At 45.3% G+C, this 17,599-nt stretch overlaps 1 long non-coding RNA gene across 1 annotated transcript; it reads right to left on the bottom strand.

Moving 5' to 3' along the window:
* Positions 1-1,247: 1,247 nt before the first annotated feature.
* Positions 1,248-5,662, bottom strand: LOC117080216. The gene is made up of 4 exons (XR_004435758.1): positions 5,541-5,662; positions 4,937-5,076; positions 4,599-4,660; positions 1,248-2,153 (listed from the first exon to the last, which is right to left on the bottom strand). It is a non-coding gene; the product is annotated as an uncharacterized LOC117080216 (long non-coding RNA).
* Positions 5,663-17,599: the final 11,937 nt, after the last annotated feature.

Below are 17,599 nucleotides of genomic sequence, written 5' to 3'. Positions count from 1 at the left end.
AATTAGGCGCCCCCATAAACTCAGGGTTCTGAGTTTAGGATCATTATGCCACAGGTTGCATGCCCAAGAAGCTGACTTTGCCTACAGAACTAAATAATCTTTAGAAGAGTTTTTAAACAGTGCCCCAGTGTGACATTGAGAGGACATGCAGTCACTCTCCCCCTTTATTTCCAAGTTTTGGATAATTTTTCTTTACAGAGTCAAAAGAACCACTTCCTAGTCGTGTGGTTTTGGGCAAGTTACTTAACCTCTGCAATGCTCCATCACTTGGCTGGTAGATGAGAATTATTAATCCTTGCCCTGTATAATTCACGGGGTTTCAATGATTACTAAATAAGACAGGCATTTGACAGTTCTGTGCAATAAGTTTTATACAAACCTTTACTAACACTTTGTATCAGCACGTAGTTTTGGCATCCCAGCCTGGTATTCTTATAGATTCTCTTTGGAGAGTCAGTTCTCCTAGCTTAGTTGGAGAAAACTTCCTGGGAAAAATGACCTCCAATTTCATTGTAAAGAGAAGAAGAAACATGATGTGGTTGTCAGGAGGTGAGAGCTTGTCTCAAACATAAGTGACTGTTTGGACAAAAGCTTGGAGAAAGAAAGGGTGAGCCCATCCCAGGAGCCCACGAAATAGCCAGCCTCAGGGTCTGACAGGAGATGAGAGACCAGTCAGGTGGGCAGAGAGTGCAGAACCCTAAGAACTCATCTACCCCAGGGAACATCGGGCAGCTCCCGTCACATTCTCCCCAAATGCTCCTAATGACAGAAGAAAGAAAATACCTCTTTCAACAGGTCACTAGAATTGGGACACTTCTTTAAATTCTTGTGTTTATCTTCATAAGTTCATTAAAATTTTGTATTCTATTTCATCATATACTCACAATTATTTTAATACTAAAAATAGCAATCCACCTTGAAAAAAGAGTCTCTGGTAAAATTGAATCCCATCAAGGTGTTCCATAATTCTTTTGTGGTTCCCCTAATCCAAGAGGCTGAAGTATCCCAGTCTGAAAAGCACTGTTCTATGGCATTGCTCATGACACCTCGATGATAAAGGCACCAAAATGTCCACACTTGGCTGAGGCCCTCTTGGCACTTTAGGGACCGGGAATCCTTGGATGAGGATCAAAAGAAGACATGCCTTGAGCAGAGACTCCACTCCCCAGCCATGGTCATGCCCAGATTTCTCAGCAGCTGTTTCCCTTTGCATACACTCCCACCCGAGTGCCTTCCGCCTCACCTCTTCTTGACTGGCTTAAGGATATTTATGACTACTTGAGTTTTTCCAAAATTCCTTCACCCTCCTTCTTTTGCCCCTCTAGTTTTTCTACTCCATAATTGGGCATGGAAGTGGAGCAGAATAAACCAGGCAGAGAAAGGGGAAGGGGAGCTGCAGACTCAGAACAGAGGGATTTCCAAGAGAAGGGGGGTTGGGGAGCCAGAGCAGTCTCCACAATTTGTGACTTGCAGACCACCCAGACTCCAAGCCTCCCAGCTCTGATGATAGCTCCTACCTACTGCACTAAGCCCCTTGAACCGTGCACATATTTCTGCTCTCTAGAGCTTTACCCCCCCACAGAGTAGAATATTATTTGTTTATCATTAGGATCAGGCTGCTGGATGCAGAACATACTCTAGGAAGCACAGATCGCAGCCCGTTTATTTTTCACTGATCCAGAAATGAGCTTCTTTTGCATTGCCCTTTGTTAAAGTCTGCATATGTTGCACAGATATTTGGTGACAATTTTAAGGGGCAAAATAAATGATTGCTTCTTTGTGTTTAAAAGAGGAATTAAGCTGGGCGTAGTAGCTCATGCCTGAAATCCCAAAATTTTCTGTTGCTGAGGAGGGAGGATTACTTGAGTCCAGGAGTTTAAGGTTAGTCTGGGCAACATAGAGAAATCCCCATCTTTAAATTTTAAAATAATAATAATAATAAATAAAATTGGAATTAAAGGTAAACTGATGAGTCTTCCTTGATCCCTTCCTCCCATCTTCAGAGCTTATTTTTCTTGCCAGCAAAGGGGCTGCTGGACTGGAAAATAGGAGCTCAGAATGGCCAGTCTGATATTTTCTCCTGATTTGCTTCAGAATGATGGAGGTTGAGGAGGGGGTTCCGGATAAAGATGGAGTAGATGAAACTCATCAGCCTGGTGTAGATAATTGTCAAAGTTAGGAGCTGAAACACAGAGATTTCACAGTTCTATTTCATTTTAGGTTTAAAATTTTTTTTAAAGATTTTTTTTTAAATTCCTGCTCTCATGGAGCTTATATTCTCTGTGAAAACAGAGGCAGTGTGAGAGAATCACGACACAGCAGGATGCATGGGGCTGGTGCCCAGCTTTCTTTGGCTCTGCTCTGTCCTTGGCCCATGACCAGAGCTTCACCATCACCTCTCTGCAGAAGGCTCCATGCCGGAGACTCTTGCCTTTACCTCTCTGCCCAACTCCTGCCAGACTGGGGCCCAGCCTCCCACATAGTTCTTTCTTCTCCGACTCCAAAAAAAGTAAAGGAAGAAAACCAGGACCACTAGGTTCTCGCCTATGGGATCGGCCTTGCAGTCAGTAGCCAGGACCAATTCTGAGCAGACAAAAGCTACTCTTCCCTGCTAGACAAATGGCTAAGACCAGAAGGAGAAGAGAAACTTTAAAAACAGATGTCCCGGCTCTACCCCAGATATGATGAAGCCGACTTGGGGTGGGAAGAAACCATGTGTCATTTTGAGACTCCCCTTGAGACTGCTGCATTGCCAGATTTGGGAGCCCCTGCGGCAGACCCGTGCTCAGTCTCAGGTTGCTAAGGCAGCCAGTCTGACCTCGAAGAACATCTCCACTCTAAAAGTTTGGTTCAAACTGCTGTTCCACCTCAGACACCCACTATGGCCAGGTTGGTCTCGAACTCTTGACCTCAAGTGATCCACCTACCTCGGCCTCCCAAAGTGTTGGGATTACAGGCATGGCCACTGCACCCAGCTGAGATTGCCTTTGAGAAGAGAATTGAATAGTTGGGGATGGAGAGGAGGCAGAGCTCTGTTTACTGTGCCTGGCCAGAACCATAATTCTTCTTGTCATCCTGGCTTAAAATCAAAGTCATGATTGACCTCTCTCTATCCTCCACCATCTCCTATGCCCCTCTCTAATCAATCAAAAAAATCTCTTTACTCTCTATTCAAAAATTTACCTTTGTCATCTCTTTCTTCTAGACACGTGGCCTCTTTACCTCTCACCTAGAATACTGAAAGCCTTACAGATAAACTTTCCATTTCCAGTTCCTCCCCAGCCTTTCTCTGCACCCTCCCCCAACTCTCCTTCCCCCACTTCCAATCCCATTCCTTTCCTTTAGGTGTTTACAGGTAAATCCAATCCATCTTCCTTTGACTGTGTTGCTCCCCATGTCAAAAACCCTTAATAACTTCTTTGTCTACTGGGCTTCCATCCCCTTCTTACTTTTGAACAGAAATTGTACCTATCCTTCAATGCCCCAATTTCAACATCACCTTCCCCATAAAGACTTCCACGGTCACTCCTGACAGATGTGACCTCGTGCTCCTGGACCCCAAGATGAATGTTCTTGTCTTATGACAGTTCTCCCCCTTGTTCTTACTGAAGTTATTGATTATGTTCATAACTCCCTTACCAGACCATAAGTGTCATTAGGGTATGTTTCTTTACTCTTTTTTTTTTTTTTTTTTTGAGACACAGTCTCACTCTGTCACCCAGGCTGGAGTGCAGTGGCATGATCTTGACTCACCGCAACCTCTGTCTCCCTGGTTCAAGCAATTCTTGTGCCTCAGTCTCCCAAGTAGCTGAGATTACAGGCATGCACCACCACATCTGGCTAATTTTTGTATTTTTTGTAGAGAAGGAGTTTTGCCATGTTGGCCAGGTTGGTCTCAAACTCCTGGCCTTAAATGATCCACTCACCTTGCCTCCCAAAATGCTAGGATTACAGGCATGAGCCACCACGCCCAGCCAAGTATGGTTCTTTACTCTTCTTTACATCCTCTACTGTGTCTAGCCTAATGCTTTGCACTATGGAAGCTGCTCAAAAGCTGTAAGTGTTGACAAACTGAGTAAATGAAGACACTATTTTTTTGTTTTTGTGTTTTTAATTGTCTCACTCTGTCATCCAGGCTGGAGTGCAGTGGTGTGATCTCAGCTCACTGCAGCCATGATCTCCCGGGCTCAAACCATCCTCCTATCACTTTAGCCTCACGAGTAGCTGGCACTACAAGCGCACGCCACCATGCATGGTTAATTTTTTTTTTGTAGAGACTGGGTCTCACTATGTTGCCCAGGCTAGTTTCAAACTCCTGAGCTCAAGAGATCTTCCCACCTCAGTCACCCAAAATGCAAGGATTACAGGTGTGACCCACCACCCACGGCATGAAGAAATTAATAATAGATTATACTCAAGAGAGGAAGGTTGATTGGCACCTGTCACAGTCTTGCTCATTCTTAAATATCAAAATAGTTCCATTCTGGTTGGGAAGTTTAGCTGCTACCCTGGGCCCACAGTGGCCCCTCAGCTGCCCTGGATCCTCCTCTGAGAGCCCCTGGACCCCTTGTCTGATCCAACACCTCAAGAGATAATACCTGACACAGCAGAAACTCTTGAGAATGTCATTGATGGCTCCACAGTAATTTCAGTATGACCCCTGGGGAAAAGCAACATCGTAATCAAATAGAGTTAACCAAGTAGACTTTACACAGGATACTCTACTCACCTATGCACAAAAAGAACTAGAAAAATAGATATGGTTCCTGCACATTTCAGAACAGGAACATTCCAGTAGCTAGAGGACATATGAATGTCTGTGTGTGATTACTACTGAAATGTGGGTTGCTATCATTATTAGTAGTAATAATAAGAAGAATAACCAGCATTTGCTAATGCAATTTTCACAAGAACTCTTGGAAGCAACTGTTATTACCTCATTTTACAAGTGAAGAAGGAACCTGAGGACCAGAGAGGTCATACTGTACCCAAGTTCCCACAGGAAGAACACAGCCATCTGAGTTCACAGAGCTTCTTGTCTATTTCATACTGTTTCTGTCCCAGACAGCAGTGACACTGTGCACCTCAGAAGGAAGGCAGAAAGCAGAGAGAGAGAGAGAGAGATTGAGAAATTAGGGGAGGGAAGGAAAGAGAAAGAAGCAAAGAAGAAAGAAAGGAAGGGAGGAAAGAAGGGAGGGAGGGAGGGAAAAGAGGGGAGGGAGGAAAAAACAAACTTATAAGCAACAAGCATGGACATTTTGAGGACTTCATGGGCCTTTGAGCCCCCACACATCATATTAAACATATTAAAATACACTCGATCCCATTATTTTTTTAACTATAAAAATACTGCAGTATTTTTTATAATTTTACTTTTGAAATTTGGCCCAACAATGATTTCTCGGCAATCACTGTGCATAATCAGGAATTCTTGCAATGAGAAAAAACTCATCTGTAAATTGTTGTCAAATGTGTAAAAATCTTGTAACAATCAATGTAACCATTAATGAACATGACATCACATGTCTTTGTAGACCTACTTCTTAGCAAGTGAGGTGCTTATTCATTTCAGTTTAGTTCTTTCACATTTTTAGATCTTGAACTCAATCCCTAGAGATAAACAGTCCTGGTTGCCAGGGTTCGAATAGGTCAGAAGGGCACAATGATGACTTCACAGGGATGCTTGAGGTTACCATGGAAATGCTGTCGGCTCCCTCTCCCCAAGTCATCTTCACATATCTTCATGTGGGAGGCAGGCATTTGCTTCCATGGTGGAGTTGACTCCATCTCCCAATAGGCCTCTTCTGGAAATTCCCTCCCCGTGTTAGATCTGGCAGAGCCACTGGGAGTCAGAGCAGCAGAGGGACCCGAGTGACACTAGGTGAGAAGCTGTGCGGACAGACGACTTGAGCCTGGTAAGCTCCCTGCCTCACCCATCCCTGGGCCCAGAGGGAGAGACAGAGTGGTTACCAGTGAACATTGTTTACTGGGCCAACCTGAGCGCATTCCGAGCCCAGGCTGCAGTCAAAGACGACACTAAACAGTCTTCCTTTGCTTTTCAGGTTGCTATGACAGCCAGGAATTTGCAAACCAAACCAGACCTGGAGAAGAAGTCTGTCCTTGGCCCAAAAAGTCTGCAGTTCCAAATGGTTCTGCTCAAGGTTCCTGTTGTCTTATTTGACACCTGCCAGATGGAAGAACCTCTAAACCTGGGATTTGGAAATGTCCCAACAGAAAGGCTATTTCCAAGCTGGCTGAAGCTGTGTTCAACGGAATTGAGGTGTGATAGAAGGAACTTCTTGGCAAGAAAAACTGGAAAATATTACAATAGGTCCCAGAGAGAACCTCATTATCTTCTCGAAAAAATTTTTATATTTGTTTAGTGTTCTTGGTTTGCTAAGCACATTCACATAAATTATCTAATTGGATCTTCACATCCGCCTGGTGAAGGAGTAAAACTAGATATCATAATACTTGACCAAAGACAAGGAAAATGAAGTTCAATAAAAATAAGATCAAACAGCCAACAAGCAACAGAACTGAGATTCGAATCTGGGTTTTCCGACTGTAAATGTAGCTCTTTTAATTCTATTATGATAATCCCCCAAAATATAAAAGAGATCATATCTGAGCTGGACAGCTTAGAAATAGGTATTTTTCTAAAATAAAGTGATGTTGTAGATAATTCTTTTGTGGTAAAATACATATGATGTAAAATTTACCACTTTAATCATTTTTTTAATTTTTGTTTTTGAGACGGAGTCACACTCTGTCGCCCAGGTTGGAGTGCAGTGGTGTAATCTCAGCTCACTGCTACATCCGCCTCCCAGGTTCAAGCAGTTCTCTGCCTCAGCCTCCCCAGTAGCTGGAATTACAGGTACGCACCACACCCTGCTAATTTTTGTATTTTTAGTAAGATGGGGTTTCACCATGTTGGCCAGGCTGGTCTCGAACTCCTGACCTCGTAATCTGCCCGCCTCAACCTCCCAAAGTGCTGGGATTATAGGTGTGAGCCACCATACCCAGTCGCACTTTAATCATTTTTAAATGTACAGTTGACAGGCATCAAGTACATTCATTATCGTGCAACTGTCACCACCATCTCTCTAGAACTTCTTCATCTTCTCAAACTGAAACTCTGTACTCTTTCAATAATAACTCCCCAAGCCCCTCCTCTCAGCCCCTGGAAACCATCATTCTACTCTATGAATTTGACCACTCTAGGTAACTCATATAAGTGGAATTACACAGTATTTGGCCTTTTGTGACTGGCTCACGTCACTTAGTATAACGTCTTCAAAGTTCAGCCATGTTGTAGCGTGTATCAGAATTTTCTTCCTTTTTGAGGCTGAGAATATACAATTGTAAAGATATACCACATGTTGGCTATTCATTTATCGGTATATGGCCACTTGGGGTTGCCTCCACCTTTTGGCTATTGTGAATAATGCTGCAATAAACATGGATGTATGAATATTTCTTTGGGACCCTGATTTCAATTCTTTTAGGTATATACCAAGATATAGAATTGTTGACTCATACAGTAATTCTATTTTTAATATTTTAAGGAATTCCTTTTTTTTTTTTTTGAGACGGAGTCTCGCTGTGTCGCCCAGGCTGGAGTGCAGTGGCCGGATCTCAGCTCACTGCAAGCTCCGCCTCCCGGGTCTATGCCATTCTCCTGCCTCAGCCTCCCGAGTAGCTGGGACTACAGGCGCCCGCCACCTCGCCCGGCTAGTTTTTTGTATTTTTTAGTAGAGACAGGGTTTCACCGTGTTAGCCAGGATGGTCTCGATCTTCTGACCTCGTGATCCGCCCGTCTCGGCCTCCCAAAGTGCTGGGATTACAGGCTTGAGCCACCGCGCCCGGCCTAGGAATTCCTATACTACTGTTTTTCATAGTGCCTACACCTTCTACATTTCCACCAAAGGTACACAAGGGTCCTAGATTTTCCACAGCCTTGCTAACATTTGTTACTCTTTCTCTTTCTCTCTCTATATATGCAATCCTGGTGAGTATATAAATGAATGTTTTTTAAACATGAGGTTATCCAAGTTGGTTCATTCGGCTCAGTTAGAAAATAGCCCTAGTGGGCCAGGTATGGTGGCTCACACCTGTAATCCCAGCAGGTTGGGAGGCCAAGCCAGTGGATCACCTAAGGTCAGGAGTTCAAGACCAGCCTGACCAACATGGTAAAACCCAGTTTCTACTAAAAATACAAAAAAAATTAGCCAGGTGTGGTGGTGTGCACTTGTAGTCCCAGCTACTCGGGAGGCTGAGACAGAATTGCTTGAACCCAGGAGGTGGAGGTTGCTGATATTGGTGCCACTGCACTCCAGCCTGAGCGACAGAGTGAGACTCTGTCTAAAAAAGAAAAGCAAGCAAGAAAAGAAGGAAGGAAGGAAGGAAGGAAGGAAGGAAGGAAGGAAGGAAGGAAAGAAAGAAAGAAAGAAAGAAAGAAAGAAAGAAAGAAAGAAAGAAAGAAAGAAAGAAAGAAAGAAAGAAAAGAAAGAAAATAGTCCTAGTGACACCAGGTTAGCTTCTACTTGACATGCCAGCCCCAACTCCAGCCACAAATCTCACCGAAGCATTCCACTGGTCTCCAGAGAAAGTACTCAGATAACTTGAGCATATCCATGACTTGCTTTTAGGGATAATGAACTCAAAGTACATATCCTACTCATAGGAATTTCATGTCTTCAATATGAGCAAGAATTCATCATACAGATTCATGTTACATAAAGGCATCTCCCACCACATCTGGAGGGTAGGTGTGCGAGTGTACGTGGGTGAAGATGAGTGAGTGTTCCAAGGAGGATTACATAGCTGAGGGGATCAGCAGGTTCTCAAAGAATTCAAACTTTGGGAAGTTCCTTTGTGTCTGAGAGGTGGCTTCTTTATCTTTATCCATCTCTGCTCACTTTAGAGGCATGAGTTAGACTGTATCTTTAAAGGGCTTCAGAAGATAGTGCTTTGTGATTAAGAGGCGGGATGATATCTGATCATCTCCAGAGTTATTACATCACCTGGCAAGAATTATCAGATTCCCCATAATGCAGTTTGGAAGAGTGAAGGAGCTCAGGGAATCTGAGACTGGGACTGGCAATCACGTCTGAATCTCTCAGCCTTGGGTATTCAAGTCCTATCAACCTCAAATGCCCCCTCCTCCGTGAAGCAGTCCCTGATCACTACACAGGAAGAAATAGTTACCCTTGAAATTCAACAGCTCTTCATCTCTGCCTTTATCAGGGCAATGACTGTGTTTTGTCTTAGATTTATGGTTATTTAAGAGTGCATTATACATCCTAAGAAAATTAGCCCTTTAGGGACTAAATCCAGTTCTGGTTTGCACAGAGTATAAAGCAAATATTTCCCCTAAGCTCCCCAGCAGACTTCTCTTATCCATTGATAAGACTCCTTGGCTAGAATCCTGTCACATGGCCTTCCCTGGGGGCAAGGAGGCCTGGAAAGCAGATGTCTGACCTTTTAGCTTCTATGGTGGAGGTAGGCAAGAGAGGGTATTAGGAACGGGGCTGCGTGAGCCAGTGACCAGTGTCTTTCGGACCTGTCTTTGTGCTGGGCACATCCTCCGGGAAGTCAGGGGAGAGGCCCCACCACGTGTCTTGGGCCCAGCTCCTGTTCCCTCTGTGTCTGCTCTGTCTGTCATGGAGCTCCACACCAGTTTGAAATGGATTGATTCTCTACAACACGGGGTACAGAGAAGCATGACCAACTCAAGTCAGGTCCTGCCAGTTCCTGCAAGCTACACTCCTTTATCATGCTTACCTCACATTCATAAAGAACCTGAGTTGACAAAGCACTAGCTTCCCTATTTTCTCCAGATACATAACTGAGACCTAACATACATAACGTACATACATAACAGAACCTCATACAGAGAGGTTCATCGTTTATTCAAGTTGACTCAGTAGGTGACAGTACGGGAGAGGCTGCATCCTGGTCTCCTGACGTCACCCCTCATGCTCTATCCAGCATCCTCCACTGAGTCTTGGACACTGGTTTCAGGCCATGGCTGGCATATGCCCCACGCCACCTCCTGGGACAGTGTCATCAGGAAAGGTGCACATCAATGCAAGAGGCTGCAAGACTGTTCTGAGTGTATGTCACGCATCTGTGTGTGTGCGTGTGGTGGGTGGGAAGACGGGGGATGCTTCTCCTCCCCTCCCATCTCCTCAGCCTGGCCATCGCTGCCATCAGTCTTGTCACTGAGCAGCTGCAAGCAGCTGCTGACAGCTCCCAGCATCTCAGCCACAAAATAAATGAGTTCCCCGCAGGCAGGACACCAGTGGCATAATGAGGCCTCGCATAGATTCTTCCTGGTTTTATTTTATGGCTTCTAATGAGCTTTATCCAATACAAAAAAAAAAAAAAGCCCAGCTCTTCCCTGGGCCCTGTCTCACCTGTTTCTGCCAGCAGACACCATGAGTTTTTTATTCTCATTCCTGACCTTTGAGGAAGAGGCAGGGTCACTCTGTGTGGTAGTCTTCCACACTCTAGAAGGAGAATGGGGCTGGTCGCTAGGCAACCTGCTTTCCAGCTTGACTCTGTCTCTAACTTGAGTTTGACCCAGAGATAGCACATCTCCTGGCTGGGATTCGGTCTACAAAGTGAGGAAGTTACACCAAAAGGAACTCTAATGGCCTGCCCAGCTTGATAGTGGACACAGCAGCTGCATAGAGGTGGAACAAATGCCGACTTCCAGGCTGGAGACACATTTTTTAGGCTGAATGAATGAAAAGTGCCTGAGCGCTTATGCTAGCTGAGGACAGCTAGCTGCCCTTGTCCAGCTGGGACGATAGGAAGATTCTGGTCTGTGGTTTGGTGGTCTGTGTTCTCTGCAATGTGCTTACATGTCAACAAAGGGAAACATGCTGCTGGATTTTCAGAAAAATCACCGAGGGGTCTGACTGGAGAATGAAGCCAGACACGCGTCTGGTCACCTACCTGATGGCTTCTCCCTTTGGGGAGAGGTTGCTCATGATCACAGCAGGTCAGCACAAGACAGTGGCAAGAGCGCTGAACAAAGAGTCAGGCTGGGGTTCTTATAACTTTTGTGCTACCAACTGTCTAGTTGGCCCTAGCCACGTTGCTGTCGCTCTCTGCACTTGTGTCGTTTTCTGTAAAATATAGAAGTTCGATTGAATGTCTCTGATATCCCCTTCAATCTAACAATCTGAAATGTATTGCCTGTTCTTATTCCTGTCTCATTTGGCTCCCTTATGAAGACAGCTTGTCTAGTGGGTAATTCTGAGTATCATTAACCAAAGAAAAGCCTGCTTTTGTAGCCGGGCGCGGTGGCTCAAGCCTGTAATCCCAGCACTTTGGGAGGCCGAGACGGGCGGATCACGAGGTCAGGAGATCGAGACCATCCTGGCTAACATGGTGAAACCCTGTCTCTACTAAAAATACAAAAAACTAGCCGGGCGACGTGGCAGGCGCCTGTAGTCCCAGCTGCTTGGGAGGCTGAGGCAGGAGAATGGCGTAAACCCAGGAGGCAGAGCTTGCAGTGAGCTGAGACCCGGCCACTGCACTCCAGCCTGGGCGGCAGAGCGAGACTCCGTCTCAAAAAAAAAAAAAAAAGAAAAGCCTGCTTTTGATCTCAACCCAGAGTTGGGGACCGATGTGAGGGAGGAGAGAGCATGAAAACACTTTTTACTACTCCTTTTGCTGTGTGTTTCTAAGGAAGTCACTAGACTTCAATTCCCCGCCTAGAGGAAGGAGATGTTATCGTCCCCTTTCTCTGAGAGGTGAAAGGACTCCTGAAGATCCAGTTACAATGTATCCTGGAATCATGGCATATTTTGTTGCATTAATTAAGGGGGAACAGAGAAGGGCATCACTTGCTGAGCAACAACAGTGTGCCTGCCCTATCCTAGGTTCCTTCCTTCCTTCCTTCCTTCCTTCCTTCCTTCCTTCCTTCCTCCTCCTCCTCTTTCCTTCCTTCCTTCTTCCTTCCTTCCTTCCTTCCTTCCTTCCTTCCTTCCTTCTTCCTTCTTCCTTCTTCCTTCTTCCTTCTTCCTTCTTCCTTCTTCCTTCTTTCTTTCTTTCTTTCTTCTTTCTTTCTTTCTTTCTTTCTTTCTTTCTTTCTTCTTTCTTTCTTTCTTTCTTCTCACCCTGTTGCCCAGGCTGGAGAGTGGCACGATCTCAGCTCACTGCAACCTCCACCTCCTGGGTTCAAGCGATTCTCTTGTCTCAGCCTCCCGAGTAGCTGGGACTACAGGCACATGCCACCAGGCCTGGCTAATTTTTTGTATTTTTAGTAGAGAGGGGTTTGTACCATCTTAGCCAGGATTGTCTCGATCTCCTGACCTCATGATCCACCCGCCTTGGCCTCCTAAAGTGCTGGGATTACTAGGTGTTTTCTTTATAGAGTCTCCTGTTATCTTCTCAACAATCACATGAGAAATCTTACAGATGAAACAACGTAGGCGGAGGTTAAGAAATACACCCAAGTTAGGCACAGTCAGGAGAGTGGCCAGAATTCAAAATCAGCCTGTCTTCCTCCAGAACCACCTCTGCCGGTGTCACTTTAGCAGGAATTAAAAGTAACATGTGGGAGAAACTGGAAAAGCCCAGACCTAGCTGAGGCCAGGCATGAAGCTGGTTCACAAAGCAACATCCTACTGTAATGCCTTAGGCTCTGCAGCGGCTATAGACACCTTCTCTGCTTTTTGTCTTGGCTCTTTACTCTTCCACTGGCCCTCCTGGAAGGCCTGCTGGGCTGGAGGGATGCGTCTATGCATCCTGAGTGCTGGTGGGAAGATGGAGGCTGAGATCCTTTCTTCACCATCAAATGTCCTGCAGGAAACATCAACCCCACAAAGTCCCTGCTTCCTCAGCTGACCACATAGATCAGTGCTTGGGACTGTCACTGTACAACGTGTGCCTTACCCTCTATTAGCACACAGGGTTCTCAGTCAGTCTTAAAAAAAGTTGCCCAGTCAAGGCCCTGAAAGCCAGCCATAAGAGAAATAACATACTGAATAGCCAAGCCAAGAAGCATCCTTGCAGGACAGGAAAGAATATGTAAAGATAACCTTGTTTTAATAGAAAAAAGGAAATGAGACAGAAGTTGGCTCTTTTACTGCAGGGAATGGAATCCTATGAACTCAACTTTAGTTTTAGTTGGAACAAATATTTTCTGAGCCTCCTATGTGCGAGGCACTGCAGCAGTCACCTCCTCTTATTATAATTCCATTTCTTCGTCCCCAGGTCCTGGGCTCAGAAGAAAGAAAGGCTCAGTGAAGTCAAAGGGCCTATTCAGAACTACTGGAAGCCCAGACTTGCTGCCTTTTCACCCGGAACTCTTTCCGTCATTCCACAGCTGCCTTCTGCTAAGTGTCCTCATGAGCTTGTATCATCATCTGTAAGGTTGGGCCTGGACCTCAAAAGGTGGATTCTGGACCTCAGAAAGATTAAAAGACATGGACCATGGCCAGGGGCAGTGGCTCATGCCTGTAATCCTAGCACTTTTGGAGACCGAGACAGGTGGATTGCCTGAGCTCAGGAGTTCAAGCCCAGCCTGGGCAACATGGTGAAACCCTGTCTCTACTAAAATACAAAAAATCAGCCGGGCATGGTGGCAGGCGCCTGTAATCCCAGCTACTCAGGAGGCTGAGGCACAAGAATTGCTTGAACCCATCAAGCAGAAGTTGCAGCGAGCCGAGATTGTGCTACTGCACTCCAGCCTGGGCAACAAAGCAAAACTCTGTCTCAAAAAAAAAAAAAAAAAAGACATGGTCCCTGGTTGCCAGGTATGAGATGAGAGAAGAGAACAGGTCTCCATCTCCCCTTCAGTTCACAGAACTTTTCTCCCAGGATGTCTTTTTGGCACCTCCTACACTAGGTGTAGGGTCCTGCTGTGATCTCCATAGCAGTCTGCCCTTTCCTGAGCACAGCATTTCTCACTCCACGTTGTAATTGCTTATTGGTTTTTCATTTCCCTTAATTCACCAGAATCTTCTGCAGGACAAGAACAACTTTTCCTTTGTTCACCATTGATTTTCCAGTGTTTGGCGTATTGTAGGTGTTTAACAACGATTTGCTGAATTATTGATTGAAAGAAAGAATAGAAAGATGGATGGAGGGATGGATGGAGGGATGATCATTTATCAGCTCTTCAGTTACCATGTCTCCAAGTAATTGGGTAATTTATCGTTCTATTCCTGACAAGTTAACTTCCCCAACTTCCCTAGTTTGTCAGCAGTACTATCAAAAGACAGTGAGGTGTAAAAGGTTTGAATCTCCTGACTTTATACCCTGCTCCAATCATTTACTAACCATGGGATGATATGCAATTTACTTAATCTTGTTAAACCTTAGTTTCTTCATTGTAATATGATATTGTGATTCCTATTAATCATGCTTATAATCTCTGGAATATACCAGGGGGTAGAAAAATGGTCAGTATCAATCTTGGCATATGTAACAATATATGTCATTTATACTCAGATTTGGTGCCTCTTTTCTCTTCCACTTCTTTCACCCACAATGACTGCTATATACTTAACCCTATCTAATCTTTCTTCCCAATGTCTTCTACATTGTTTCACTACCTCATCTTATCTGCCTATTGAATGCAATAGGTCCTAAACCGTTCCTGTCCTTCAGGTTTCTTTTGCAATGCATCATACACTCCTGTTGATGGCTGTAGAATTCCTGTAAAGGAGAGGTTTAAGGTGGTACTCTTTGGCGCCCCAGAAGTTGGGAAGGACAAGGGAGTGTCTTGAAGCTGCATATGTATATCACTCCACGACAAAGGCAGCTTGATAGATATGAAAGGGTCTCGAGAGTTCTCCACCCTGGCCAATCCTTGGAGTCATCTCTGGGCAGAAGCAGCCTATTTCCACTTCCTAAAATATGGTTCTCATCAAGGTGATTTTTCTTAAATTTGTTTCAAAGAGCCTGGAGGAGACACTGCATAACGAGTTCTAGAATCCTTTGCCTCACATTCAGAACTTGTCACAATTTTGCCCCCCAGGGCATTTTGCTTCAACAACAATTTTTATTTCAAGCATTTCATTTCATTCAAGGCCCCTCAATATGCTATTCCTAACTCCATGTCTTTGTCCAGGAATGCCCCCGCTCCTGGCCCTCCCCAGCTCCTCTCTTCTATTGAAATTCTGTTCATCCCCCAAGGGCTGGTTCCATCATTGCTCTCCTCCGCAATCACCCCAGCCTAAGGTGCTCCTTCCTTTCTTGGAGTTCCCACTGTTTTTTATCGTCAGGATAATGTACCCTGGCATTTAACTATCTAACGTTCTTGTATTGTTGTTGAAACATTTCCCATGTTGGTGTTTTTTCTCCCTCCGAACTGAGAGGTCCATTCAGGGTAAGGACTATCTCATACTCTTTGGATCCTCCAAGACACCCAGCCCAGAGTGGGTCCCAGCACTGGTAGCGATGGGATGTGAGTTACAAAGCACCCCAGAAGCACTCTGTCTCTGCTCTTCCTGCCCACAGACCCATGACAATAGAAAAGAGGTTTCAGATTTAGAGACAGACATCTTCAGGGACCCAAAGATCCTCCTTCAAAAAATATGTGTAATACAGGCTACAAGACTTGGGATTGGGAAAATTTGAGTGTTTGTGACCCAATCTCAGTCTAATCATTTCCTGTGCTGGTGACTAATGACCTAGAGCCGAAGGCTCCTGCTACCTTCGGCTTGAGCAACTGGGTTTAAACACTTATCTGCCTACACCCACACACATCTGTCTTCATGCGAACACCAGCCCTCAATCAATAAACAGCATGGGCAGTACCAAGTTCTCGAGAAAGGCCATGAGCAGTGGTGGGGTGGAGGTGGGGCTTTAAAACTTGTGCAAAAACCCCACCTCTAGAGAGAAATAAAAAGGGGGAATCTGGGTGAAGAATTTTTGTACTATTTTTCAACTTTTTTGTAAGCCCGAAATGTCAAAAAAACATTTAATTATAAAGCAGAAACAACAAAAAAGTTACCTTCTATATGTAGTTTTTCTGCCACTTTCTCCAGCCTTTAGGAATTACTGGTTTTGGCTGAGGATGGCTCATGCCTGTAATCCCAGCACTCTGGGAGGCGGAGTCAGGTGAATTGCTTGAGCCCAGGAGTTTAAGACCAGCCCTGGTAACACAGCGTAAACCCAGTCTCCACAAAAAATACAAATATTAGCCGGGCATGATGGTGTGTGCCTGTAGTCTCAGCTACTTGGAAGGCTGAGGTGGGAGGATCACTTGTGCCCAGGAGGCAGAGGTTGCAGTGAACCTGGGTGAGAGTGAGGCTCTGTCTCAAAAAAAAAAAAAAAAAAAGAGTGGCGGCTTTTTTCAACATATTCATTTACAAATTATAGTTGTGAATGTATCTATTTCCCCTGTTAGACAATTAGTATAAAATGGCAAATAAAGTTACTTTGGAGTCAGAGACCTTTTAAACACCTCTCAATATAAAAAATAATATTTTTAAATATTACAATATTAATATTGGAATAGAACTATTTTAATATTTTGTGATCTGGGGCAAGATACTTAGGCCTAAGTTATAGCTTCCTTGTCTTCCTATTTATGCTAAGGGATGGTGATTTTTTTCAATGACTATCCCTTAGCAGTATAATAAAAATGATATAAAAAGTCAATAAGATGATTCTGGGTCCATAGCTGGTGTTTATGACATACTCCTTCCAGATTTTTTTAAATGTCAGCTTCCAAGTTCTACTCACTTTGTGCCCTCACACCTACACTTCTTCTTCTTTTTTTTTTTCCCCCACACCTAAACATTTTTAGGTGAAGCACCTGGCACAGTGTGGATGCCCAACACATCGGTATTGAAGGGGTGAGGGAGTGGAAAATGCTGCAATTCTTCTAAAACAGTGCTCCAGCTGATCCGCGAGCCCTAGGAACAGCCCCTACTTTTGCAAATCCTCTGAGTGACCTTGTGAAACTCCATAACCTCTTCAGGCCTTTGCTTTCCTAGTCTGCGAAATGGGACGGGTTTTCATTACACATTTGCATTGTGTTGCAAATGTGTGACTGGCAGCCCACCGGCCCTGGCGGGGTTCATCTTTCTTCTCAAGAGCGCTGGCCCCAGCTTCCACCTTGGGCTCAGGCGAGGCCGAAGGTGAGCGATTGCGTCCTCATGCCTCCGGGCGGCTGAGGGAGAAACCCTCCAGGGACATTCAGAGACTGGGACCAGAGTTTCTGAGAGGTCCTGGGCACAAAGTCAGGGCAGGAGGTCCAGGCAGCCTTTCCTAGTCTCGCCGCCTCCCGCTGCCGCTGAGCAGCAGGGTAGTGAAGGGCAGACTCCCAGGGGCCGACCCTGGGGCTGGGCTGCTCGGTTCCGCGGAACCCACGGTCCGCCCCAGTCCGGCCGCCAGCCTCCTGCCCTCCGCGAGCCTCCTGGGCCGGGTTCCCGGAGCCAGGGGGATTCTGCTCCCTCTGCCTGCTGTTCTTTCTGAAAGGGGGTGGTGCACATTTTGGCCAGGGCCACGTGCAGAGCACTTTGCTGCAAAGCATCTCAATAGACCTCTTTCCACGGAGCTGTGGGTCCCCTTCCCCTGGGTGCTGGCTAGCTTGGCTCTTTTCGGGATCTGAAGGAGCGCTGCTGCA

Source organism: Trachypithecus francoisi, unplaced genomic scaffold, assembly GCF_009764315.1.
Source record: "Trachypithecus francoisi isolate TF-2019V2 unplaced genomic scaffold, Tfra_2.0 Lachesis_group8, whole genome shotgun sequence".
Taxonomy (NCBI): domain Eukaryota; kingdom Metazoa; phylum Chordata; class Mammalia; order Primates; family Cercopithecidae; genus Trachypithecus; species Trachypithecus francoisi.
Note: the sequence above shows the minus strand (reverse complement) of the source record. Positions and strands in the feature narration are given on the sequence as shown.